The sequence below is a fragment of the Lontra canadensis genome, unplaced genomic scaffold (genome assembly GCF_010015895.1).
Source record: "Lontra canadensis isolate GAN:19392208 unplaced genomic scaffold, GSC_riverotter_1.0 scaffold14, whole genome shotgun sequence".
NCBI lineage: Eukaryota > Metazoa > Chordata > Mammalia > Carnivora > Mustelidae > Lontra > Lontra canadensis.
The window spans coordinates 13,694,508-13,720,706 of record NW_022631008.1 but is presented as its reverse complement, the minus strand read 5'-3'; positions in this window follow the sequence as shown (position 1 = coordinate 13,720,706).

Below are 26,199 nucleotides of genomic sequence, written 5' to 3'. Positions count from 1 at the left end.
GTGGGGCTTGAAATTATTTATAAAAATAATAAAGCAATGTAACATTCGTGAAATACTATTATGGAAAACTGATATTTGTTACATTACTAGCAAAGGGCATATTGTGGTGGAACATCCTCTACCATCTACACACTAAGGATTTTCTCTGCCTTTGGAGACAGCTTGAGCTCATTACATTAGATAGACCACAATTTTCTATCCTTCCCCTCTGCACCATATTGGCATATCAATTTGAATTCTTTACTGAAAAAGAACTTAAATTTCAGTGCAGCCCAGTGATGGGCTGTTATTGCAATAAATATAATTCAAAATTTAGACAAATCATTGTATTATCTTTACACTATCATTTAAAGAATGATAATCTTCTATAGCTTATATATTTCCACTTTTTCTTAAGTTATGAACTTTATAGATGATTTTCAGTGGTGGATTATTGATCTAGTTCCCACATAGTATATGAGATATTGAGGGCTAGATTTGGTGTACCTCCAGAAGTTGGTGCCAATGTCAGAAGAGTGTGCCCTTCAAATTGCATGCAGTTATAATCAGTAAAAAATAAAATTACTACCTTCAAAAGTAACATTCTGAAATATGATTTGTGATTGTATTGCTGATGAGAAGTCTGTTTTTCTGACATCTCACTGAGTACACTAGAATGCCATTAGTGAATTTATGACCTAATTAATTGTTATGTGCCACCAATAGAACTGTGGTGCTTAAAAAGGAAAAAAATATTTTAAAAAGAAAAACAGTATGAATTTCTTTTACAAAATCTTGTAGAGCAGCAAAGGCAGATGTTACAATCCTACCCAGCATAAGCAAAAAGAAAATGTTACTGGGGAAATTTATAATTGAAGGGACAATAAGATGAAGCATGCAAGCATGCTATCCCCTCTTCTTCTTCTTCTTGTCTTCTTCTTCTTTTTTTTTTTTCTTTTATCCTTCCTTGGGGAGTCATGCAGGAGTAAAACTACAGGAAAATTGCAAAGGACACTGTAGTCTAGAAAAAGGGCTCCACTACCCTTTTATTCTAACTTTTTAAGGACTCCTATGAGAATGGCCTCTTAAGTGCTTGGTGAGGGGGTGGAAAAGTAGTGAATTAGCTGCCATGTGTGCATCCAAAGATTTGGAACATTATTCGAAAGAACTGTTAACATGGCAATGACAGTATCTGGAAACCCTATGGGCGACTCACACTTTTGCAGTCCATTCCACTAGAGTGAAGAGGAGGTTTTAAAGACTTATTCATTTATGTTGGGGGAAGGGCAGAGAGAGAAGGAGAGAGAGAATCTAGAGCAGATTCTTCACTGAGCATAGAGCCTGACAGGGGGCTGAGTTCATGACCTGAGCTGAAACCAAGAGTTAGATGCTCAGCCAACTGAGCCACCCAGGCACCCCAAAGAGGAGTGTTTTTCTTTTAGATTTTTCTACTTCAGGTAGTGTCTATTAATTCCACATTTGGGAATATATTCGTACATATACATGGATATCTAAATAGATGGGGAAGAGAAACAAATCACTCATGCAGAAGAATTCCAAACATTCTATGTGATACTCTGCCCTCAAAGACAGAGAGCAGAACTTCTTACTCCTATGTGTAGACTGATTTTGACTGCCTTCCAACGAATACAGTCAGAAACAGGGGAAAATAAGAAACTTTACAGTAGAGAAGTCTGGCAGTCACTACTTCGGCCAGGTGATCAAGGTCAACATCGACAGATGAATCATATTGATTGCTTATAGCCATGTTATAAGGTGATGAAAATGGCACTCTATCTCTGTGACCTTTCTATCTCAAACTTATACTCAAGTCTAACTATGAGAAAAACATAAGACAAACTCCAAAAAAGAGGCTTCTTATAAAATACCTGGCCAGTATTCCTCAAAACAGTCACTGTCACTAAAAACAGGAAAATTTTGATAAATTGTTAAAGTCAAAAAGAAACTATGGAAATATGACAACTAGCAGTATCATGGATAAGATCTGGAACAGAAAAGAGATGTTGAGTAAAAACTAAGAAAATGTGAATAAACAATGGGCTATAGTTCATAATAATGTATCAGTATTGACTCATTAATTCTAACAAATATACCATACTAATGTAACAGTTTAATTCTGGGAGAAACTGGGTGTTTGTATACTGGAAATTTACACTATCTTAATTTTGTGTGTGTGTAAATTTAAAACTGTTCTAGGGAGGACAGTTTTAAAATTTCCTCTTATCTTCTAAAATCAAGTATTTTTGTCAACTTTTGTGTTGCTTTATCTCCTTCAGATTCTCTTCCCCTTTTTACCTTAACTCTTCAAAGGGGTGCTTTGGTATAGGGGGGATATGAGGAATGCTAACATTAAGGAAAAAAAGTCAAAAGAAGAGTTGAAGGATATCAGAGAATGCATAACTCTGCTAGACCTAGTTGGGATTGGCAGAAAAACATGGGAAGAAACAATTTTTCTCCAATGATGAAAGGCCTAAAATGAAAAAGATCAAAGAGAGATTATACCTGACACTTGCTGATTCATACAACTTATTTCATTGAAATCAACACACAGTTTCTCTTCAAAGAGCGAGATATTTATTCTATTTCTTATTCTTTAGAGAATAAAGGAGTTGATGAAAGAAGCAAAAATAATCTGTTCTTCATGAAAAATGGCAGAAGCTTTCAAATGATTTTGCAGTTTTCTCTGGTGAAAAAGAAAATTAAATATCAATGTAGTAATATATATTATATATAATTTACATATGTGTGTACATACATATATATACATATATATATATGTATATATATATATAAATTTTTTTTTTAATCAGGAAAATTTGGTGACATTCAACCAAGTGAATGCCAATAGCTAAAAATCTCACTCTTGGAATCCATTAGAGGATATGTTGAAGATTTGATCTGTTAAGTGATAAGAGAGAAAGGAGTTTTGAGACCAAAGGAAAAAACTACAAATAATTGATTTCTTACACTATAGTTTAAATTTACTGAACAAAGTGATGTGATTAAAGATTAAAAACAAATTGACCCCTAAATAGAACCTGAACTGTTTTTCTGCATATATACAAGTGGCTGCAAAGTAGCCTGCAGAAAGAAAAAAGAGTGACCTCTGTGCATGGGTATCACACTTTCTTCAAAAATAAAACGTGATGTAAAAAATTTCAGTTCATCCCTCACACTACATACGTGGTGGGTTAAGGGCTGTGAACCCGCTAAAGACTCAAACAGATAATTGAACAGTTAAACTTTCACAATTCAGTTTTAACAATTCTAAATGTCTCCATTCTCTGCCAGGGAAGTAACAGTGAGCGGACTGCTTTTTTCCAACTACTTTACTCCCTCTGCGCTGTTTGACTACCTCTTTTACTCGATGGTCATGAAAAATTAGTGTTGTTTCAAAGAATTCTTTTGGAATCAAAACAGACATATTGGATGATGATCATTAAACTAATTTAGGAGAAGTAAAATGTCACTGATTGCCTTTTTATTTAGTATTTAAGCTTTACTTTTTTATTTTTATATTTTCTATTTTGTAAATTAGTGTTCTGTCTTTATTATTTTTATGTAAGTATATATTTAAAATGTATTTTAACAGTTTCATATTCTACTTCCTGTAAAAATTCTTTATTTCTTCCATTAATGATACTTCCACCAACTTTAAAAATCTAACCTTGAGATTTGGGGAAGAACTTTTAAAATTATAGTGTATAGTCCACAGATATAGTTATTTATTTCCACAAAGTCTAGAGGCTTTTGTTTGTTTGTTTGTTTCCAAAATAATTAGTAATATGGCTATGTGAAGAATTCTCAATTCTTGATTAAATTCATAAATAGGAATAAAAATTTTCATCTAAGATAAAAATGTCAGTGTTGCCACAGTTATTAATTTCAATGCTATGATTATTTTGCCTTGCCACTGCTGATAAATTGTAATTTTTCAAAATTGTAGTAAAATATGTAACAAATTTTTTAAAAGATTTTATTAATTTACTTGAGAGAGAATAAGCGAGCACAAGCAGGGGGGAAGGCAAAGAACAAGGGAGAAGCAGGCTCCCCCTGAACAGGGAACATGACAGGTGGCTCAATCCCAGGGCCCCAGGATCATGACCTGAGCCAAAGGCAGACACCCAACTTACTGAGTCACCCAGGTGCCCCCCAAATGTGTATTTTAACCATTTTTAAGTGTACAGTTCAGTGGCATTAATCATATTCACAATGTTGTATACCCATCATCACTATCCAAAACATTTTCATCAACTCAAGTAGAAATTCTGTAACCATTAAACAGGAACTAACTCCCCATTACCTCCTACTCCTCAGCTCCTGGACACCTCTAATATTTCTGTTTCTATTAAGTTACCTCTTTTGGATATTTCATGTAAATGGAATCACGGAATATTTGTCCTTTTTTGTCTGGCTTATTCATTCAGCAAATCATTTTCAAGTTTTATCCATGTTGTAGCACATATTAGAATTCCATTCCTTTTTATGGATGAATAATATTCCATTGTATGTATATAATACATTTAATCGCAATTCTTGAAAAGAAAATCCTTCTGAATTTGTGAAATGTAGAAATTCTTTCTGTTAGGCTGAAAGTTAGTGATAAATATTAAGAATATATTGTAAACTTTTTCTTTTTAAAAAAGCCTGTGGTGGAAATTATAGACTAACAAAATCCAGATTATGAAATACCATGTCTGGATTTTCACTGTTATTTTAATGTTGCACTGCCTTTTCCCTTATAGTTTCTCTTGAAACAAAACAAACCCTAGTAACTCAGTGAGATTAACTAGAACAAGGAAAGTTGTATACGTCCTCTTCCCTGAATTTAAGCTTTCTATGATATGACAAATATTTGTAGACTATACATAACTCTTATATCTGACAACAATACAAAATTTCTACTCAAGATGGATCATAAAATTTCAAAAATATCTATCATTGTACACAGCTCAGTATATCAACTAAATTGAGAGAACTGAAGAAAATACACTTCTAGGATTGATCATGGATTATGCTATTGATGGTGCCAGTTGTTTTTTACTACAGTAAGTTTGTTACTAAGAATGTATTTTATTCCAAAAATGTAGTTTCAGCCAGATGTCTGAAGCTTGGAGTATATTTCCCAATGACATAATATTTGGGAAAACTAGTTAGACTTCCTATCTATCCTGCTAATGAATAATGTAGCTAAATCTAAAAACTCTAGGTAAGGTATTCATATTAGTGATTTTGAAACAATTTTCTTTCCATTTGTCCCATCCAGGACTTCACTACCCTTGCCACCACCATCCATATCTTATTCTTGCAAGGAAGCGGACTATCACCTGGAAATGTCATAGAAACAGGGTTTCACTGGCAGGCTGGATGCAGAAATAATGACTGAAACTGGATTTTTACTCAATTTACATTCAGCAAACATCATTTATAGGTATTCTACTGTGCTAAGAGGTATAGAAAATATAAAGACAAATGAGACGCAGATTCTGACTTCAAGGACCTTAGAGTTTAAGGAGCACAGAAGAGATTAGGATTCCTCTGACAAAAGACCTGATATGGAAAGCAGGTTAAACAAGTATCAAATAATAGTGTATGACTATATTGAGCATATCTGTTAGAGGAAACATGGAACATTCATACAGCAAGCAACAGTAAAGATGGACCTTGAATAATTTAGGAACTAGAAAATCAGAGTTGGGCATTTGGCCCCCATGGGCAGGAACATCATGTCAGTAGTTATACATGGAAGGTTTTGAAGTAGGGCATAGCTTCTCAGTTCCTAATTCTGGAAGATATTAGAGAATTGAAAATGAAAATTAGAAAGCATCCCCTGGATTCATGCTGTCTTGCCAATGCTTGTGACTGTGACAGGCCTGTGCACATGATTTTGATGAGAAATTAAAGCTCGATTTGGAATGACAGGGATTTTTTTCTCTACCTGAACTTCAGTTTGATTGAATTCAACAGTGAACAGTGGGATAAATATCCATTTTAACAAAACTTTCCCTACTTTTCTTATTAAAAATTAAAGAAGTCATGTTTTCCACAGAAAAACTAAATACTAATAGGAAAAAAAAGGAAAAATATTTACAAGTCAAAGTTTTAATAGACTATGTCAATATAAGAACAACCATCCAGTCTTCTTTTGTTGAACAATATAGCCATAAAAAAGTAAGAATATAAAAAATAATTTACAAGTTTTACAGCTAGGGGGAAGGGCCAATACTATTCTATAAACTCTGAAAAATTTCTCTTAGCTATATTACAGATGAGACCTTCTAGAATAAGTCTCTAGGCACTGAAGGAAGATATACATATTTTTTTGGAAAAATAAATAAAAGAAGACCACAAGTAGTCCTAGTTTGAAAAAATGAAGGCCAGAGAAAAAGGTAGGTGATGGGAGAGAGAACTAGAGACTTTAGGTTTATGGCTGGGTAGCCTTGAATAGACTGCAAAAACTTCAGTGCCTTAAAAAACAAAAGTTTATTGATCTCTCATCTAATAGTCCTGGAGTACTATTCATATTGATAGCTGACCATCCTCTATACAGACAGCTGTCTTACTGACGGCTACCCCAGTATCTTTAACACCACTCCCACCAGGGGCATTAACAACTCCAGAAGTGAGGGGTAGAGAAGGAGGATTGTTCATGGAAGGTTTATAGGGGCCAGTCTTGGTAGTGGTACACATTACTTCTTTTTACAGTCTGTTCATTAAAACAATTACGTATCTACACTCAGTTGAACAGGACACTGAGAACTGCTGTTTCCGAAAAAGCAATAGACGCGTTTATTTGCTTATGCCTCTGATGCGTAGCTCACTATCTGCCATAGAGATTATTCGACCTTTGGTACCATTTACTGTTTAATCGTGGCAATACTAAAGAAAATCTCTGGGTGGATTAATATTTTCTACTTTATATTGCATAACTTCTTTGCAGAAAATGCACATTAGTAGTATAATAATATTTTAAAAATCAGTGAGGTGAAAAATCACCCTAAATGTCATGATCCTGAGTACATCCACTCAGTATTTGCCTGATGTAGAGATGTCATTTCAGATCTATCATCCATCTATCAATATTGCTTCTTTAAATGTGTCAAAAATTTTACGTTAAAGATTCTAGTTGTCTTCAATGGTGTCAAAAATCATTATTTTAAATAGAAATTGATTTCTTTTAAGATACCAGGAAGTTTACAGACTCACTGGGAATGCTGGAATACCAGGTTTTGATATTATGGTTTCCTACTGGTTACTTAAAAAGCTATTTTTATAGCCTGGGTAGCTAGCCATCTACTGAGCTCTATCATAAGTTCGAAGAGTTTTTCAATTTTTGCATGTTTTTAAGATAGGCAATCATATCTGCAATACCGATATTTATCTCTTCCTTTCTAATACTTACATCTTTTTAAATTTCTTTGCCTACTGCTATCACTATTTTAACCAGAAATACTAATTAATACATGCTTTTTCAGGACCTCTCTAAACAAAACAGATAAATACCTGATGACACTTGTAGGCATAAAACTTATTTTAAGTAAAATATTTGATAATGGGAATTATTATTGGCCATAAATATTTTGCTGTTCTTGTTTGCTTAGAGAGTTTTTTTATGGTACATGTAAGAGAGAATCAGGGGTTCTAGGATTCTAATACAAAACTGCCATGTAATTAGACTAAATGTTTATGTAAAAATAACTTTTATTACAGCAAAATTACTTCAAATATAGATTAATAAAGAGGGGAATATAAAACTCACTGACTTAATTGTACAGAATGATCTGATATCTATGTGTTCATACACATGCCCATACATACATGCATTTTTATAAACTAGATCATATGGTCATTTTGCATATGCTACATAATAGTAATTCAAAATTATATTCTTTTTAAAATTTTTTATTTTTTATTTCCAATTAATTAACATATAGTGTATTATTAATTTCAGAGGAAGAGTTTAGTGATTCATTAGTTGCATACAACACCCAGTGCTCATTACATTAAGTGTCATCCTTAATGCCTCTCACCCAGTTACCCCCCCCAACCCCCAGCAACCCTGTTTGTTTCCTATAGTTGAGAGTCTCTTATGGTTTGTCTCCCTCTCTGATTTCATCTTACTTTATTTTCCCTCCCCTTCCTCTATGATCCTCTGTTTTGTTTCTTAAATTCCACATATAAGTGAAATCATATGATACTTGGATTTCTCTGATTGACTTATTTTGCTTAGCATAACTTCTAGATCTATCCATGCTGCTGCAAATGGTAAGATTTCATTCTTTAATGGCTAATATTCCATTATATATATGTATATACCACATTTTCTTTATCCACTCATCTGTAGTTGGAGATCTGGGCTCTTTCTGTATTTTGGCTATCATGGACATTGCTGCTACAAATATCAGGGTGCAGGTGCCCCTTCGGATCAATACTTTTGTATCTTTTGAATAGATACCTGGTAGTGCAATTGCTGGGTTGTAGGGTAGCTCTATTTTTCACTTTTTGAGGAACCTCCATATTGTTTTCCTGAGTGGCTGTATCAGCTTGCATTCCCATCAGCAGCACAAGAGGGTTCCTCTTTCTCCACATCCTCGCCAACATTTATTGTTTCCTGACTTCTTAATTTTAGCCATTTTGACTGGTGTGAGGTGATATGTCATTGCAGTTTTGATTTGTATTTCCCTGATGCTGAGTGATGTGGAGTATTTTTTCATTTGTCTGTTGGCCATTTGTATGTCTTCTTTGGAGAAATGTCTGTTCATCTTTTTCCCACTTCTTGACTGAGTTATTTGTTTCAAAATTATAGTCCTATGTCAATGAATCATAGCATTTCATTGCCAAAAAAAAAAAAAAAAAAAAGCTACAATGTATTTATTTACTCCAGAAAGGCTTTAACTCCAAATACAAGCTGATGATGGTACCTGATGTCTGTACATCTAAATATCATTCTATTTTACATTTTTATGTGTCAGTTTTTTTAAATTTAATAATCTTCTGGCTTGAAATCCTTTAAAAACTGAAATTCTATTTTATTTAGAGTATTACCAAGCATTTTATTACAGGTCAAAAATATTATTTTAAATCACTATATGTTTATATTTTGTCATGTTGACCAATTAGCAAGTAAGTACAATTTTTTCCCTTTATTTTGAATTTCATTGGCTTACAAGAAAAATAGTTAAACTAAATAATAAATTTTAAATTCACTCAGTCTCTTGAAGAGTAATGATGCACAAAGGAAAGATTAATCAGAATAAGAAAAGTTGTCAAAAAATTGTATTATACTCCCATAGCATATAACTTCTGTAGAACTTTGTGAAAATTTTCCATTGTTATGCTACATCTTTATGAGAGAACATCAATTATTGTTTGCTAGAGAATGTCAATTAATAACAGAAGTCTACCTTTGTTTTTCATGTTTTAGGCAGTATTTTTTTTTTAAAGATTTTATTTATTTATTTGACAGAGATCACAAGTAGGCAGAGAGGCAGGCAGAGAGAGGAGGAAGCAGGCTCCCCGCTGAGCAGAGAGCCCGATGCAGGGCTCGATCCCAGGACCTGGGATCATGACCTGAGCTGAAAGCGGAGGCTTTAACCCAATGAGCCACCAAGGCGCCCCAATGTTTTAGGTAGTATTGAAGCAATTCTAGTTATAACTCAAAGTTCTGAGTCAAACTGGGTGGTATAGGCAGAATTTATGTGGCCAATTGAAAGAACATTCAGCAGCAAGAGTAGAAATTTTATATATGTGTGTGCGTTGTATGTTTTAAAATATCAGAATTTGTAATGTGTTTTGAACCAAAGGTTTCAACAATCCCTCTTCAGGGCCAATGGAAATTCTTAGTTACATTAACTTTGACTTAAGTAAGTATTTTAGGTACAATAAATCAAACAGAACTTTAAAATTGTTGTTCTGTGTATGGTTTATAATAACATAAGACTTTAAAAAAACAACTCAAAAAAATCCTCAAAATAATACATTTTAGAAACTTTAGAGTTGTATTAAGTGAAATATATAAACATTATTTCCAATTTACCATATACATTAACATTTTAGAACTTTGTCTTCCAAATACACAAACAATGAGAATGTACTAAATCTACTGTTTCATAATGTATTATTTTCACTTAATTTAAGAACATCTTTTTTTTTTTTAAGATTTTATTTATCTGATACAGAGAGAGAGATCACAAGTAGGCAGAGAGGCAGGCAGAGAGAGAGAGGGGAGGAATCAGGCTCCCTGCGCAGCAGAGAGCCCGAAGCAGGGCTCGATCCCAGGACCCTAGGATCATGACCTGAGCTGAAGGCAGAGGCTTTAACCCACTGAGCCACCCAGGCGCCCCTAAGAACATCTTTTGATACAATTAAATTTCTTTGAATCATGATTTTTGATAGCTATAGTTAGATCTATTCTGTGCTCTTTCTCATTATTCATATAACAATATTTTTCTCAAAATTTTTGTGTTTATAAAGAAAAAGTGTAGACAGTCCTGACAGCTAAATCTTTGCATATGTTCTCAGTTATTTTCTCATGATATATTTCCAGAATTGGTGTTGTATAAAAAATTATTTAATAGAATTTTCTATATCAAAATTGTATTCAAAGTTAAATTACACAGAATATATTTATTGGATACTACACAATTAAATTAGAAATCAAAAACAAGTAGACAAAAAGAAACCTACATATATTTGAAAATTAGGAAATTAAACACAAAAGTACCTAAACTCAAGCTAAAATATAGAACCTATGGGAGATTTTATATCTTATCTTTCTAGGAAGGAGATTGGTAAAGGAAATGAATAAATAAATAAAAGCTAACAAAAACCTCATAGTCTGATTTTAATTTCATGTAATCATTAAACAAAATAAATGCCATATATAAAGATAAATTAGAAAACCTCTGACAGTCAGAGGCTAAATGAGGATATTCATGTTGTAATACTAAATCTGACTTTTTGGAGATCTGCTAATATTGCTAGTTTCATTTGTTTTGGACAAATACATTCCCAAAATCGAGGCAGGAATCAACTCATGTATCTCAGCTGAATGGGGCCATTCTGTGATATCCTATGGGCTGATTTGGAAATTGTAGAGAAGCTATGCTCTATTGGCTGAACAAAATATAGCCATTTTTTTAAAAAAGATTTTATTTATTTATTTGACAGACAGAGATCACAAGTAGGCAGAGAGGCAGGCAGAGAGAGAGAGAGGAGGAAGCAGGCTCCCTGCAGAGCAGAGAGCCCGATGTGGGGCTCGATCCCAGGACACTGGGATCATGACCTGAGCCGAAGGCAGAGGCTTTAACCCACTGAGCCACCCAGGTGCCCCAAAATATATACATTTTTATGAGTATGTTCTTGACTTTGGCTTATTAAAATGATTTCACTGACAATGATTTATTTTATGTTTTATTATTACAGGGGCTATGGCTAGCAACCTTAAAAAAAATGAGACCTGATCTTTAGGATTCAAATAACCCAATTTGATGAGCGTCTCTCTTAACAGTCTGTATAAACACTAAGACACATGTTTTCAGGACTTGAAAAACTGGCAAATAAGGCAAGCATAGTTCTTTCATGATCTGATTACATATGGTTTTATGATTTAGACAAATACTCATTTAGCTATAACAATGACTTTACTTTTTACTTGATCTTCCTTATGTTTTTCCTCTAATGAGGTTGAAATTATTACCTTGATTGTGGTGATGGCTTCACAGGTGTATGCACAAGTTCAAACCCATCAGTTAAGCAGTTTTTTTTGTGTGTGTATGTGCAGATGTTTTTTGTATAACAATTATACTTCAATATAGCTGTTAATAAAATAACAATATTTATATAATATATCTACAAGTTAGGAAAGGTAGTCCATTGAAAAATAGCTGTTTACTTCATCTGTTCTCATTTATTCATTTTTTTCTTTTATTAATTATTATACATTCTGTGTTCTAGGTACAGAAGTAGGCTCTGGAGATGATGATATGAAGGCACTGTATTTTGAAGGGCCAGTTGTAGATTTTCATAATAATATAATGTGCTGTGTTTGGGTGCTGTAACTGTGAGGCAGTGTTTTTAGTAGCTTCAGCTCTTCAATCATTTGGTAGGAATTCAAAGCTTGCTTCACATCTCATCATGTTAGATAGTTGCCCAAGACAAGCTTTTGCACCAGTTTCCTCATTTGTTAAATGGCAGTGATAACAATACCTACATTATAAGATTGTTCTGAGGAGTAACTTCGGTAACACCTGTATCTATAATTGTGAGTGGCATAATTACACATTGATATTAGCTACAGCTATACCTCATTGTTACTAAAGAATGATTGTGCTAAAAGGTCAAAGATGAAGATGCGGCTTATGTAAGCTAGGAAGGGAAGAGGATCATAGTTAAGTAAAATGGAGGGAAATGGTACAGAGCAGAGAGGTGTGAAAAAGCCAAGCAGGTTCAGAGAACAATGACTTTTTATGTTGTCATTGATGTGAAATGATGAGAAATTTGGACTTTACATTTGAAGCTTTTAAGTCATTCAAGAAAAGAAGTAACCTGATTAGCTTTGGATGTGGGGAGGAGTTTGGGGAAAAGGGGAGAAGGTATAAAAAGAAATGTGGAAAACAGATCTGAGTGTAGGCAAATGAGATTAGAGAGAATTGAGACTCTATCAGATTGTCTGGGTGAGACACTGAAAACAATCTAAAGCTTGAACATTGAAGATGTAGACAGAGGCATATGCCCACAAATTATTTAACACATATATGTGATGAGAAGATGGAATTTAAGGCTGACTCAGATTTCTAGTTTGTACAACTGAGTAAATGGTAATGCTGTTAGCTAAAGCAGGGGACACAATGATGCTTATTATGATTTTTAATACTTATTTAGCTCTTAATTTGTACCAGGCTCTGCTATAAATACTCTTTAATGTGTTAATTTATTTAATTCTTTCAACAATGTTACAAGAAAATGATATTATTTTCATTTTTTTCAAATATGAAAACTGTAGGACATGGAGAGAAAGTAACTTTTCCAGGGTCTCATAGCTGGTGACCAGTACAGTGGGATAGCAAATGTGGGTGAGTAGTTGAAGAGACTGTACCTTTGAGTTCCATGCGCATAGCTTCACTAGTCAGGAGAAGAACTAGCTTTGAAGAGGGAACTGGGAAATATCAAGACGCATAACGCAGAGCCTTAGCAAAGGACTCAGATAAAGCCTTTGCTATCCATTCTGCAGTATTCCATACATTTACAGTGTCAACACAGCACCACTTTTCATTCATCATTTTAATTACTAATCAACTTGATCGTGTCTTTCTTGCAAATGTGTACTACTTTCAACCAGTGGCTGCCAACTCCATCAAAAATAACATAGGCTTAGTCTGGAATAACTTACTATTCACGAATATAGGCTTGCTCCTAGTGGTTGGACACCCTTTGATTTTGGATGTTCATATTGTCTATTATTCTGAGCTTTATTTTATCTCCTTATAAATGGAGACTTATTTAATTAGATATTTATTTATTAATGTAGACCTGGGCGATGGAAATTAAATATAATCCTAAACCTGTGTCTCAAGAAATTAGATGCTCTCAAAATTCTATTTTGGCTTACCATTATATATTTGTGTTAATGCCTTTTTTAATCTATATTAGAAAACTCTTATATGCTAATAAACAGCTCTGTCTCTACAATATTATTTGATCTATAGTATCAAGGGGCTTGCTTGTTACATATACCAAACTATAAAATGTATGTTAGTATGTTAGTATGTTATTTTACTTAATAAACAGCCACATATATGAAAGTAAACTCAAAGCCTAGGCAAATTTATAGGTCGGATGGGAATTCTACCTTTTCTGGTTATATAGCTTCCAAGAGTTACATTTCAGTGATTACATTTTTTTCTTCTGATGGTACACAATTTTAGAACATCAACAACATGAATACAAGCCTTGAAATTAATAGCTGTTCTCTCAAACGATGTGAAGACAACATAACATATGACTATCTGGTTTTAAATTTAATAATTAAAGTGCTTATTACCAAATTGTGTTTTTAAAGTAGAACAGATAAAGAAAATAAAAATAGAAGTTTTAACAGCTCTAATCCCAGGCTAGACTGCAAATGCATTCATTTATTAATGGTCTACTTGAATCTGGAGACTGGCAACCTTGTAGAGCCTGTTAGCTTTCTCTCTCATCCTACACAGAAGTCATGTCAAATCTCCATTCTCTCAAATCTGGAAATCAGGGCCTTGCTCATTATCAGAAGATGAATTTGCCTCATAAGTAGTAGAGAAGTGAGAATCACATATAGGGAACTACCTGGCCTTGCTTCTTTATTCTGAATAGTATTCAAGTGTCTCCTCCTATGGCCATTCTCTGAGTTGGCACTCCCTGCCTTCTCCTCTAGGAACTTGCTCATCCATGTCTCCTTTCTCATCTGTCTCCACTGTCTCCACTGCCTCCCCTCCTGGTGACCAACATTTAAATCTGCTGGAGTCTTCCTAATGTATGAGTTTCCTCAGGTTGCTTTGACAAGAGTCCTATAGAGTGACTTAAACAACAGACATTTATTGTCTCACAGTTCTGGAGGCCAGAAGTCCTAAATCAAAGTGTCCACAGGGCCCTCTTCTCTCTGATATTTGCAGAGAAATCCTTTCTTGCTTATTCTCCAGTTTCTAGTGGTTTGCCAATAGTTTGAGCATTTCTTGGCTTGCAACTGCCCACCACCAATATCTGCCTTCATTGCCATATGAAGTTGTCCCTGTACCTGTTTTCACATTGCTGTCTTCTTCTTCTTTTTCTTTTCTTTTTTTTTTTTAAGATTTTACTTATTTATTTGACAGACAGAGATCACAGGTAGGCAGAGATGCGGGCAGAGAGAGGGGAAGGGAAACAGGCTCCCTGCTGGGCAGAGAGTTGGACTCGGGGCTCCATCCCAGGACCCTGGGACCAGGACCCTAGCCGAAGGCAGAGGCTTTAACCCACTGAGCCACCCAGGCGCCCCTCACATTGCTGTCTTCTTATAAGGACATGTGTCATATTGGATTAGAGGCTTACCCTATTCATTACAATATCATTTTAACTTAACCTGCAATTATCCTATTTTTGATGATGGCCATACTCTGAAATACCAGGGGTTAGAACTTCCAGCTCAATTTTTAATTTCTTGAGGAATCTCCACACTGTTTTCCAAAGTGGCTGCACCAGCTTGCATTCCCACCTACAGTGTAAGAGGGTTCCCCTTTCTCCACATCCTCTCCAACACATGTTGCACTACTGGGTATTTACCCCAAAGATACAGATGTAGTGAAAAGAAGGGCCATCTGTACCCCAATGTTTATAGCAGCAATGGCCACAGTCGCCAAACTGTGGAAAGAACCAAGATGCCCTTCAACGGACGAATGGATAAGGAAGATGTGGTCCATATACACTATGGAGTATTATGCCTCCATCAGAAAGAATGAATACCCAACTTTTGTATCAACATGGACAGGACTGGAAGAGATTATGCTGAGTGAAATAAGTCAAGCAGAGAGAGTCAATTATCATATGGTTTCACTTATTTGTGGAGCATAACAAATAGCATGGAGGACAAGGGGAGATGGAGAGGAGAAGGGAGTTGAAGGAAATTGGAAGGGGAGGTGAACCATGAGAGACTATGGACTCTGAAAAACAATCTGAGGATTTTGAAGGGGCGGGGGGTGGGAGGTTGGGGGAACCAGGTGGTGGGTATTAGGGCACGGATTGCATGGAGCACTGAGTGCGGTGCAAAAACAATGAATACTGTTACGGTAAAAAGAAATAAAAAATTAAAAAACAAATACCCAGGAAAAAAAAAAAAAAAAGAACTTCCAGCTCACCCGTTTTCAGGGGAGACACAATGAAACCTGTAAAACCTATAATATCATCTTAATAAAACACAATAACTAAATCAAATTTTAAAAGATTCTTTAATCAGACTTCTTGTTTCAGTTACCACTTTTATCTTTTTACTCCTTTATAAACAAACTTTTGAAGGTTTTGCCAAAATTTTCTGCTCTTACTACCTTACCAATCCATTTATTCTTTATCATGCTTACAAAGAAAATTGGCTGTCCTTGTGTATGCAGGTGTGTAGGTGTACATTTGTCCTGATTACGAAAAAATGTTCACTCAAATTGACAGTACTATTTCTCAGTGGCAAGCAATAAATCAACATTCAATTTATATATAACAACAAAGCTGTTATGTATTGAGCGTTTATTGTTTCAGACATGCTAATAAATATATCATCTCATTTTATTTTCACCCTTCTAAATATAAAAGATATAAGCAAATTTGATGTTCTTAGTCAACTTTGTTCCTGTGGGACTCCCCACTGGAAAACCTATTCTCCCTTGATTTGCCGATAAAATTAAGTTTCATAAAAATTACATTTCTAGGTGTGCCTGGGTGGCTCAGTGGGTTAAGCCTCTTCCTTCAGGTCAGGTCATGATCTCAGGGTCCTGAGATAGAGCCCCGCATTGGGCTCTCTGCTCAGCAGGGAGCCTGCTTCCCCCTCTCTCTCTGCCTGCCTCTCTGCCTACTTGTGATATTTGTCTCTGTCAAATAAATAAAAAAAAAAATCTTTAAAAAAATTGCATTTCAAAACTCTTATGAGATCCAGATTGAGAGAAGTGTGGTAAATTCACCAAAATAATGTCACCCTGTGAAGTTTCATGGAACTAGCCTGCTGGCCTTCACTTGGACTCAGTGGCTTTATTATGAAAGTCTAAAATTTGTACAAACTTACTACTATGCATTTTATTCAAGCCACCTTTACATTCACTGATACCATAGCAACGGTCTTCTATATGTCCTTGCCTCTTATCTTACTTTTTTCCTAATCCATATAATAATAATGTGAATATACATCATTGAGACCACAGTATTAATACAGTCTCCTAGGCTTAACATTACATTAAGTCAACAAAAAAATTGGAAACCTTGTTTTAAAAGAGCTGGATAATATTGTATGCATATTTTATTTCACATTATTTTAAATTACTAAATGCAAACTAATATCCAGGTTTAAAGGGGTTCTTAAATTTGGGTCTTTTCAAATCATTTGAAATCATTGAAATTACGTGTGAAACTGCGTATGTATATATTCCTCTTTTTGTGTCCATAGATATCATCAGAAAGTCTCTAACCCTTCAGTTTCAGCAGGTAACCCAAGATTTATGATCATGAGCTTGGGAAATACTGTTAGAGCTTGAGTTTAAATTTTTTATATTTTCAGTTAACTTCAGTTAACTTCCTGATTTTCTCACCTACTCCACACTTCTACTGGCATCAGGACCTACCTATACCCTCTGTCTCCACTCTTACCTTGAAAGAACCATCTCTATTTCTATTAAAAGTCAAAACTTCCCTTTTTCTCTGTTTCCCTACTCTTACCAGTTTCTAGGGACTTCTTTCTGCAGTTCCTATTTCTTTCTTCTTTATCATATTTCCCTCTCTAGAGGGTTTTTCTCAACAACGTGGAACTATGCTCTACATCTCCTATCTTTGCTTTAAATTCAATCGGTATCTATCTTCTTCCATTTCAAATTCCCATTTTGGGGTCCTCTTTTACAACAACACTGCTTGAGAAAATTATCCTCCTTCACACTCTGAATTTTTCCACCTTTTAAAATTTCAAATATTATTCAAAATTCTCTAAATGAAAAGTCCTTACATTTACTATTTTATTGTGAAATACTCATAGTATATATGACATACTTATATTTTAAAGAACAACAGTAAGGAAGAAATACATCCCCACAAACAATTTTAATACTAAAAACAATAATTTTAAAGCAACTTGAATATTTTTCCCTAATCCCCTGCTTTTCCTTTCCTTGAATGTTTTCTTGGTTTCTTTTTTATTTCTGTAGTTGCTTTCCTTTTAAGTATTATAAAATACAACAAATGCATAAGTTTATTAAGTAAATGTATAGGCTTAATAATTTTAAAACTAACCCATGAGCCACCAACTAAGTTCAAAATAGAACATCGTAAGCCCCCAAATTTTGCTAATATAGCTTTTTATGAAATCAGTAAGTTTTATTTTTTAGATAGTTTCAAGTATCTCCTCAAATCTAGTATATATTATGTTAGATTCATATCTAAATATTTCATTTTAGGGGGTGCCAATATAATGATATTGTGTTTCTAATTTCAAATTCCACTGTTCATTGTTGTTATATAAGAAAAACAATTGACATGTGTATTTTAGCTTTGTATCCTACAACCTTGCTATATTTGGTTATGAAATCCAGGAGGTATTTTTTTGTATATTGTATTTTGTTTTGTTTTGTTTTCGTCATTTCCTTCAGTCTCTGTAAATGGTAATGTCATCTGTAAACAAAGATAATTTCATCCCAATATGTATACCTTGAGGTCCTCTTTCTTTTCCCATTGCATTAGTAAGGACTTTCAGCACTGTGTTGAAAAGGCATGGTGAAAAGGGACACCCTCACCTTGTTCTTTTTTTTTTTTTTTGAAAGATTTATTTATTTATTTTGAGAGAGAGGAAGAGTGAGCAAGCAGGAAGAGGAGCAAGAGAGTGACAGAGTCTCAGGCAGACTCCTGATGCAGGCTTTATGTCAACCCAGAGATCATGACCTAATCTGAAATCAAGAGTTAGATGCTTAGCCAACTGAACCAATCAGGCGCTCCCCAATCACCTTGTTTTTAATGTTAGTGTTTAAACTGAGTTTCTCATCATGCAGTTTGACATTAACTATAGGATCCCCCCCCCACACACTTTGGTAGATATTCTTTATCAAATTCAGAAAGATCCTCTCTATTCTTAGTTTGCTAAATGTTTTTAATATGAGTACATGTTAGATTTGCCAAATGCTTTTTCTGCATCTATGGATAAGTACTTTTGATTTTCCTTCTTTAGTTTTTGATGTGATGGGTTTTACTAACTGATTTTTGAATGAGACTGCCTTATATACCTGGGCTAAATACCACTTGGTCATGGGGTATAATTCTTTTTGCACTCTGATGGATTTGATTTGCTATTATTGTGTTGAGGATTTTTTTCACTAAGGATCATAAAAGATATTGGTCTATGGTTTTCTTTTGTTAGAATGTTTTTGTATTATTTTGGTATTAGGCTAATTCTGAACTCATAGATTGAGTTAGAAAGTATTCTTTCTACTTCTGTATTCTGGAAGAGATTATAGAGAATTAGTATAATTTCTTCAATAAATGTTGGTATAAACATTTATAAACACCAGTGAACTCATTGGATCTGGTGCTTTTTGTTTAGAAATGTTATTAATTATTGGTTCAATTTCTTTAAGATAACAATCTATTTAGGTTGTCTATTTCTATTTTGTGAGTTTTGATAGATTCTGTCTTTGAAAGAATTGGTCCAAGTCATATAGGTTTACAAATTTGTGGGCATAAAGTTCTTTTCATTTCCATGTGATCTGTAATGATGTATCCCTCTTAAAGCTCTGCTCTTAGTAATTCGTGTCCTCTCTCTCTCACAGTTAGCTTGGCTAGAGGATTATCAATTTGACAGATCTTTGCAAAGAACCAGCTTTTGGTTTTATTAATTTGTGTTATTGATTTTTGGTTTTCCATTTTATCGATTTCCGCTTTCTTTTTCTTTTCTTCTGTATACTTTGGATTTAATTTGCTCTTATTTTTTTAGTTTCCTATGGTGGAAATTTAGATAATTGATTTTAGAACTTTCTTCTTTTCAGATAAATACACTCTGTGCTATAAATTTCCCTCTAAGCCCTGCTTTCAATGCGTCCCAGAAATTTTGATGTTATGTTTTCATTTTCATTTAGTTAAAAATATATTTTAAAGATTTATTTATTTGGGAGAGAGAGAGAGAGGAAGAAAGAGATGGAACAGTGAGGGACAGAAGGAGAAGAAGAGAGAATCCCAAGCAGACTCCCTGATGAGTTTGGAGCCTGACATGGGGCTCGATCTCACGACCCTGAGATCATGACCTGAGCTGAAATGAAGAGTCCAACGTTCAACCAACTGAACCACCTACCCATCCTAGTCAAAAATATTTTTAAATTTCTTTTATAACTTCTTCTTTGACCAATGTGTTATTTAGAAGTATGTTGTTTAAACTTTAAGTATTTTAAGTTTTCCAGCTATCTTTCTGTTATTGGTTTCTAGTTCAATTCCACTATAGCCAGAGAACAGATATTGTATAATTTCTCTTCTTTTAAACTTGTTAAGGTACCTTTTATGGCCCAGAATGTGGTCTATTTGGTGAATGTTCCATGTGATCTTGAGAAGAATGTGTAATCTGCTACTGTTGGATGAAGTAGTCTATTGATGTCAATTATAGCCAGTTGATTGATGGTGCTGCTGAATTCAACTACGACCTTATTGATTTTCTGCCTCCTGGATCTGTCCATTTGTAATAGAGGGCTGTTGAAGTTTCCACCTATGAGAGGAATTCATCTATTTTCTCTGCAGTTCTATCAGTTTTTCCCTTATATATTTTCATGTTCTGTTGTTAAGTACATACACATTAAAAATGGTTATGTCTTCTTAGATTATTCACCCATCGTCATTTGTGGTGCCCTTTTTACTTCTAATAACTCTCCTTGCTCTGAAATCTGCTTTGTGTGAAATTAATATAATCACTCCCACTTTCTTCTGATTAGTGTTGGCATAACATAACTTTCTCTATCCCTGCGTTTTTAATCTATACATGTCTTTATATTTAAAATGGGTTTCTTATAACCAATATAATATTGGGTTTTGATTTTTGATTCATTCTGACAATCTTTGTCTTATACTTGTATTAGATAATTATTTAAAATGATAGTGATAGCTTTATTAATATTTGCCATATTTGTTATTGTTTTCTTTTTTTTAAGATTTTATTTATTTATTTGACAGAGATCACAAGAAGGTAGAGAAGCAGGCAGAGAGAGCGAGAGAGAGGGAAGCAGGCTCCCTGCTGAGCAGAGAGCCTGATGCGGGACTTGATCCCAGGACCCTGAGATTATGACAGAGGCTTTAACCCACTGAGTCACCCAGGTGCACTTGTTACTGTTTTCTATTTGTTACTATTTTCCATTTGTTGCCCTTGTTTATTAGTCTTGCTTTTCCATGTATTTTTTGCCTTTGTAGTTTTTAATTGGGCATTTTATATAATTCCATTTTCTTTCTTATCATTCATTAAAAAAAAATTTAGAGAGGGTGAGATGTGGGGGAGGAGGTGCAGAAGGAGAAGGAGAGAGAGTATCTTAAGTAGGGTTGACAGAAGCACAGAGCCTAATGTAACGCTTGATTTTACATCCCTGAGATCATGACCTGAGCTAAAAACAAGAGTTGGATGCTTAACAGACTGTGCTGCTCAGGCACCTGAACAATCATCCTTTTTTATTTAACTTTTTTTTGTTATTGTCCCAAAGACTGAAATATACAAGTAATCTAAACCCATGTTCAAATAACACTATACCATTCCACAGGAAGTGTTTATTATATTAAAAAAATATTCCAAATATTTCTCTCTCACCTTTGTCTTTGCTGTCATTCATCTTGCTTATATATAAACAAACAAATATTTTTATACACTAAGCATACATAGTCAATACATTGTTGCTATTGGCATTTTGAACAAACTGCTACCTGTTTAGTTAATTAAGCATAAGAAAAATAAAGTTTTCATTTACCCACACTTATTCCTTCTCTGATGCTTTCCCATTCTTTGTGTATACTTGATATACCTGATGAATATAATTTTCTTCTCTCTGAAAAAATTTTAAAAACATATCTTGCAAGGCAGTACTACTGGCAACAAATTCCTTCAATTTTTGTTTGTCTAAAAAGGCATTTCTTCTTCAATTTTGAAGGGCAGTTTGCAGACTACAGAATTCAAGGTTTTTTATTTTATTTTTTCTTCTCAACATCTTAAATATTTCACCTAACTCTTTTCTTGCTTACATTGGTTCTGAGATACCGGATATAATTTTGTGTTTGTTTCTCTGGAGGTAAGGTATTATTTTTCCTCTGAGTTTTTTCAAGATTTTTTTCTCTAACTTTGATATTCTGAAGTTTGAATGTGAATGCCTACGTGTAGATGGTTTTGAGATTTATCCTGTTTGCTGTTCCCTGTGTTTCCTGGATATTTGCTTTGTTGTCTGACATTAATTTGGAGAAATTTACATTATTGCTTCAAATATTGTCTTTTCTTTTTCTTTTCTTTTTTCCCCCCTTTCTTTCCTTTCTCTTCTCTTCTTTTCTTTTTCTTCACTTTCTGGTATTCCCTTTATATGTATGTTATATCTTTTGTGCTGGGCCTACTGTTCTTGGATATTCTGTTTGTTTGTTTTAGTCTTTTTTCTTTTTGCCTTTTAGTTTTAGAAGTTTCTATTGTCATACCTTTAAGTACAGAAACTTTTCCTCAGCTGTGTCTATCCTACTAACAAGGCTACCAAAGGCATTTTTCATTTTTGCCACAGGGTTTTTGATCTCTATCATTTCTTTTTGATTCTTTCTTAGAATGTCTATCTCTCTGCTGTTCATCCATTCTTGCATAATGACTACTTTTTTTATTAAAGCCCTTGGTATGTTAATCAGAGTTTTAAAAAATTCTTAGTCTCCTAATTTCCAACATCCCTTCCATGTCTGACTGTTTCTGATGTTCAGTATTTTCAAACTGTGATTTTGCCTTTTAGTATGTCTTGTAATTTTTTTTCTTTATAGCTAGGTAAAAGAAACTCCTGTAAAACAAACAAACAAACAAACAAATAAACATGAACTTTAGTAAAATGTTGGAAATGTGTAGGGGGAGAGAAAGTGTTCTGTAGAATCTGATTAGATCTCAGTCCTTCCATGTGCCTGTGCCCCTGGACTATAAACTTCATTAGTGCTTCTCAGTTTTATTTTCTCCTTATAACAGGATGACTAAATGAGACTAGAGTTATTTTTCTTTCCATGGGGAGGTTAAGCTCCAATAAAACTCCAGGAAGTTGAGCTCTAGTAAAATAGTTTCTCCCAAGGGCAGGTTTGCTTATAAGAGAAGTGTACTCTCTTCTTCTCCTTTTCAAACTGATTACTTCTCCCTTCCCCTGCATAAGTGGATTTTTCTCTGATTTTCATAGAGAGGACCTTGTTGAACTCCTGGAGGTAAATTCACAAAAGCCCAAGGATTCCCCTATGACTTGGTCTCCCTGGAGTTTGTAACTCTCAGATTTTCCACACCAGGTTGCCAACAATTTATCAGTTACAATTCAGATGTTCCTACTCCAGCAGTGGTTTTGTTAAGAGATTTCTGCTTACGGATTTCTGTACCAGTCAGCTGTGATTCTTTGTGTTCACCTGTCTAATTCTCAGAGCAGCAGTTTGCCCTGTGACTACTCTAATGAATCTAGAAAAACTTGTTGATTTTTCAGTGTGTTTATTTATTGTTAAGATGGAGTGGTAACTTATAAATTCTTTGAATGTGAGACTGGAGCATATGGAAATTTCCAACCATAGCTTTTTATGGTTAATATTCATTTATGTTTACCTAATATTTACTCTTTTCATTTCTTGGTCTGTTTTCAAGCATTTTTATGTTTCCATCTGAAATAAGTTTCCTTCTGCTTAAATTAGTCCTTTTAGTTTTTCTTTTAGTATAGGACACAGGTGATACATTTTCTGATTTTCTCAGAAATTATTTTTATTTCATTTTCACTTTGAATATAGTTTTAGCTGGAGATAGAATCAAAGGTGAGAATTGTTTTCCTTTAGGGTTGTAATTATATATATTTTTTAAAGCTTCTCAACTGTTTCTGTCAGCTTTGTTAATTCCATGTTAAATACAGTATAACTTCTTTTTCTCTGGCTGCTATTAAGATTTCCTTTTTGTTTTGATTTTTACTAGTTTTACTATGACATGCCTAAATGTGATTTTGTTTATATTTATCTTATTTGGTTTGTAGAGCTTTTTAAATTGATGGATTAAATTTCTTCATTAGTATGTAAAAATTTCAGTCACTGAATCTTTAAATATTGCCACTACTCCATTTGCTCTCTCTTCTCCTTCTGAATCTTCAGTTACATATATTTTAGAAATTTTCTTTCTTTTGGAATAACTGTGAAAATTTCCAAATATATGTGGTATTTGGTAAGTACTTTAGTCACTAATACATAGTTTAATAACATTGTCAGCAGAAAATAATCTATATGATTATGAGGCTTTGCTGTTTGTTGTCAATTATTGCTTATAATTTAAATACAGTTTTGTAAGTGATATATGTAGTATGCTAAAAATGTGTATATGGAAATTGCAAAGTATGGAGTTCTGTATATTTTCATTTGAATTTGTTTGTTTAAATCTCTTATAACATACTGATTATTTCCATTCCTCAATTTATTTATTTTTGACAGAGAAGTCTTACAATCTTCTGTTTTGATTTAAGATTTGTAATCATTTTCCTTGTAGTTCTGTAAACTTCACTTATATATTTTAATGTTACATTACCTGGGGGATACAAATGTAAAACAATGGTGTTTTAATTCTATCATTTCTTCTATAAGTTGATATTCTTTTGTGATGTTGGACTTTTTCTTACTTATTGGAACTACTTACTTACTATGAAATATAGTTCCTAATGGAAAAGATGATGTATGTTTACTTCTTTTATTTAGTTACCAATTTTACAGATCAATCAACGATTGATCAAATGTTGACCTATACATTTTTTTCTGGCTTTATTGTTTTTGAGTACAAATTCTTGATCATTTCAAGATTATTTTATTTTATTATAGTTATTCTTTTGGTACTCAACCTTGGTCAGAGAGGGATCCTTAAATCTCTTTGCTTGCTGTTTTAATGTTACCCCATTAATTTTGAAGACACATTGATTTCTGGCACAACAAAATGCCTAAGCATCACATAATACCTTTTTTCCCTTGACCAGGAATTAGACAATTCTCCAAGGAGCTCTTATTCCTGTTACTTTTTCCCAGGTTTTTTTTCTTCAATTTTTTTTCTATTTTTCTCAAGATACATATTCATTTTAAACAAAACTAGATTATGTATATAACACACATAGATTTAGGTAACATACATAGATTTAGGTAAAGAGAATTCTGGTGTCATTTGATATTATAAAATTAGGACATTTACCCCAAAATTTAATCTATCAAATTAAATGTCTGCCTTTTAACTATAGTTTAACTATAATGTAAACTTCATGTTACTAGACTTCTGGATGTTAAACTCGAGAAGCCCAAGATTATACAGAAAGTTTATCTAGTGATGAGATTAATTTTGCATCACTAAGCATTCTGATAGAAAAATAATAAGGATGTATATAAATAGCCTGTATTTATTTTTAATTATTTGTCTGACTGCTTTTATGTTTAATGTGCTGTTTCACATTTTGGAGAACTGAAAGGAACAAAAAAAATCACTTAACTAATTTTCTTACAATCATATATCTTGTGTTTTTATTAATATGGCATCCAACCTATTAATATTTTAAGAGCAACATCAGCTATTTCATAGAAACATTTTGTTAACTTTCCTCAAATAGAAACATATGTTCCATTTTTATTTTTTCATTAGATATTGGTTTTATTTTAAGTTTTACTTAAATTGCAGTTAGTTAACATACAGTGTAATTTTAATTTCAGGTGTACAATATAGTGATTGAGCATTTCCATACCAACCTGGTGCTCATCACAGCAAGTGCACTCCTTAATCCACATCACCTATTTCACCCATTCTCTTGCCCACCTCCACACGTAATCATCAGTTTGTTCTCTGTAGAGTGCATTTCTTGGTTTGCCTCTCTCACTCTTTTTTTTTTCTTTGCTCATTTGTTTTGTTTCTTAATCCCACATGTGAGTTAAATCATATGGTATTTGTCTTTCTCTGACTGACTTATTTCACTTCACATAACATTCTCTAGCTTCTCCGATGTTGTTGCAAATGGTAAGATTTCATTCTTTTTAAGGGTGAATAACATTCATTGTATTTATGTACCACATCTTCCTTATCCATTCATCAGTCACATGAAAAGATGCTCAACATCACTTATCATCAGGGAAATGCAAATCAAAACTAAAATGAAATATCACCTTGCATCTGTCAGAATGGCTAAAAATCTACAACACAAGAAGCAACAGGTGTTGGCTAGGATGTAGACAAAGAGGAAACCTCTTGCCCTGTGGGTGGGAATGCAAACTGATTTGCATTTGCATTTG